This window comes from Bidens hawaiensis, unplaced genomic scaffold (assembly GCF_021521415.1).
Source record: "Bidens hawaiensis isolate Kalapana, Puna unplaced genomic scaffold, B.hawaiensis_p1.1 tig00419376_1, whole genome shotgun sequence".
Lineage (NCBI taxonomy): Eukaryota > Viridiplantae > Streptophyta > Magnoliopsida > Asterales > Asteraceae > Bidens > Bidens hawaiensis.
Window position 1 is genome coordinate 1,508,987 of NW_027504840.1, and position 3,905 is coordinate 1,512,891.

The window sequence follows — 3,905 nt, forward strand, 5'->3', positions numbered from 1 at the left end:
ATGCAAATAGTTAATTACACTTGATCAACGTCATTAACTACTTACCTTACGAATCACGTGCTAAATAATTCCTCGAGTGATGACGTTTGTGTTTTCCCTTTTAGAATACGATGGCTGGAACGGGAGGAAATGTGGGAACTGGAGGTCGCACTGGATGTCGTGGCAGGCCTCGTCGTATCCAGCAACCTTTGGTGGAAACAGCTTCTAACACCGAAGATGAAGGAAGCGCAGCTGGAGAAGACCAGAACAACAACGAAGAGGTTCAACTTGGCCCTGCAGTTCATGCAGCCATTGTTCAAGCTGTAGTTGCTGCTGTGTGGAACCTGAATCCCGAAAGATCTGCTGGAAGCCGTGAACGAACTGCTGAAGGGGCGGGTGGTGATGGTAGGAAGGATGGGGAAGGAGAAAGAGAGGCCTCAAGTGAGGATAAGTCTGTGAAGGTCGATGACAGGAAAAGGGGCCGAGATGGGTGCAACTATAAGTTATTTCAAAGGATGCGACCTGCCAAAGCTGACTGGGTTGGGAGACGCAATCGCTACTCTCCAATGGATAACCACAATGGACAAGAAAATCCGTATTAGCGAATGCCGTCCCGACCAAGCAGTGGGTTATGCCACTCAGTCATTTGAAGATGAGGCTATGTACTGGTGGGAAACTGTGGAACAAAGGAAGACCCGAGAGGAGATTAAGGCAATGAGGTGGGATGACCTGAAGGAGTTAGTAATGAAAAGGTTCTGTGCTGATGCTGAGGTTGAGAGGGCCGAGATGAAATTTCTGAATCTGAAGGCGGACAAGATGACACATCATGAGTACACCACTGAATTCAACCGCACGTCTAGGCTGGTTCCTGACATGGTGACACTGAGGCGAAACGGATCAAGTGCTACATCAGGGGACTTCCCCAGAAGGTCCGCATGTTAGTCAGGACTAGCAAACCTGCTACCTTTGACTCTGAAGTTGACTTAGCACAAGTGGTTTATGATGATCTGGCGGCAGATGATGTGGATGTGGAAGATGAGGAGGTTGAAATGAAGAAAAGGAACCCAGCCCTAAAACCAAGTGAAGCTGATGAAGAGAACCCACGTGAGAAGAAGGCAAGGGAAGAGGAGTTCACTGTTTGTGAAAAATGCGGGAAGAAGCACCCAGGAGAGTACCGAATGGGGTTAGGTGTTTGCTACAGGTGTGGAAGAACAGGACATTCCTCTTGGGAATGTAATGATTACCATAGGTGTCACAACTGTGGAGGACATGGGCACCTAGCAAGGGATTGCAAGAGGCCGAAGGAAGGACATGAAGCAGAGAAGGGTGCTTGAGGTTTAACAGTTTCCTTGTTATGCTTAGAAAGACCGTTCAAGAAGGCTAGTTACTAGCCATAAGTTTTAGTATGTGTTTTAATTATCAATGACTTAACGCGTGTTTTTATGTATTATTTAAAGCTTAGACTGGCGTTGTTTGAATTAATTATGCTAAGAAACTATTATGAGTTGATTTTGATTATGAATGATTATTGTGTTGCGATAAAAGTTATTTTTAGACGATAGTGTTAAGTAGAACGAAACATGGTCCCTTGGAAGGACGAAACAAGACTTGTAATACCGGGGGTCTCATGGACAAGCTACCTTAAATAGCTAAAGCACATGAACACAGCTCGGTAACTGCAAGTTAGGAGTAAGAAGGGTGACCCATAAAGCAAAGACGATCCAAGAAAGTGCGTGAATGCAAGAAGTGTTCCTCCTACAAGGAATAAGCTAGTCCCCGAAACCTCTTTAAGGAGGGAAGACTTGTAACATCCCAATTTTTCGTTAGGATAATAATAATAATAATAAATATGACAGGATAAGTAGGCTTTTAGATGGACTTAATTATGGACCAAAAGGGAAAGATGGGCCTTAGGTCCATGGGCTTAAGGGAGTATAAATACCCCTTAAACCCTATTCCTTTCCATTATTATCAATCTCTACACCATAGCCTACATCTTAGAAAACACACACAACACCGTCTTACAATCCGAACCAAGATCCAAAGGCGAGAACCCGAGCTTGTTGGTGCTAGATCGTCGTGACGAACCAAAGCAACATCAAAGAACAGCTCGTGTTCGTAGTTCGACTCATTTACGGTACGTTTATATCGAGAACTTGTTCGTTTAGGTTTGGATTAGTCTAGAAATGATAGATCTGTGTTTGTATGGTAAAAATGAATCCAACAAAGCTAAACTTACTGAAAATGGTTAAGATTTGATGGGTTAATCGATTGATAAACGAACCCGTAACCCTTATGCCTAAATCGCACCCTTAAAACATGAAAGTTTGGCTGATTTGATGGTTAGGGTTTGTAGGCGCTGGTCAGACGATTCCGTTGATACCAAAATCGTGAGATTTGGTTAAGAAACGAAGGTTTAATTGCAGATCTAAGATCTGTTAACTAATCTGTGTTCTTGACGATTTTGACTTTGACCCTTGAGTCAAAGTCTGGATAAGAACTATTGGTGATTAGTTATGGGTGATTCTTTAGCTAGTTCGTTATGGGAGCTTAGCGAATCAGAGGGTGATTCTTTAGCTAGTTCGTTATGGGAGCTTAGCGAATCAGAGGGTGACTCTTTAGCTAGTTCGTTATGGGAGCTTAGCGAATCAGAGGGTGATTCTTTAGCTGATTCGCATAAGGAAGCCTAACGAACTAGGCTTGATTCTTTATCCGATTCGTTAAGGAAAAGGGTAACGAATTACCCTTGATTCGTTAAAACCATCCGTTAACAGAGATAACGAATTAGAAAGTCCAATTCGCTAAGACCAAAGTAACGAATTAGAAGCTTAATAGAATGACAGAATGGTCTCTGGACTTAGAAAAGAATGATTTAATTACGTATTAGCCCTTGGACTTTGATAAATTATGAAAGATACCTTTAAAAGGTTAACGAGTAACGATTAACTAACCGGTAATGATTCAATGAAGTAAAACCGGCTTAGACGCGTAAGACTGATTAAGTAGCAATGAGAGTGGCTAGAGTAGTATTTGATATTCAATTATTAAACAGTTAGACGCGCACAGCTCGAGAAGGAGTAACCGTTAACAGAAGAAGTAGCTGAGATCAGGTGAGTTTCTAGCCCCATTTCCTTGTTATGTTTTCGGGGCTGTGTGCATACTCGATGTGATCAGTTAATACACTTATCCTAAGTGATAAGTTTATGCCCTATGTGATATATGTGTACGGTATGAATGATTGCTTGTCGGTACGTGAACGATCTTCGGATACTGCATGTACCTTTAGGTTATAAATAAAGATATGGATATTTTATGAAATGCAGGGATGATTACATGTCAATACATGAACGATCTTCGGATATTGCATGTATTGCCAAGGATAGCTATGATTGTCTCCTTATATGGATATTAAGTGATAACTTATATACAGAGTTCCCTATACGGATAATATACAGAGTGTTCCTTTAATGGAAAGCCCCGTGTTCCTTTGATGGAAAGCATAGTGTTCCTTTAATGGAAAGCATAGTGTTCCTTTAATGGAAAGCCCCGTGTTCCTTTGATGGGAAGCATAGTGTTCCTTTAATGGAAAGCATAGTGTTCCTTTAATGGAAAGCCCCGTGTTCCTTTGACGGAAAGCATAGTGTTCCTTTAATGGAAAGCATAGTGTTCCTCCTATGGAAGTATATAGGATGTTCCTTCTATGGAGAATATACATATAAAGTGTCCTTTTATGGAGAATATAAATATTAGGGAAATAGTAATAGTTCTTTTAATAGATATTATGTGATGTCCTCTTATGGATAATTATACAAGGTTAAGATATGTATGTATGTAATATATGTGTATGTATTGTATGTCGCCTGATAACTAGAACTCACTCAGCGTAGCTGACTTTTAGTATGCATGCAGGTGAATATGATTAAAGA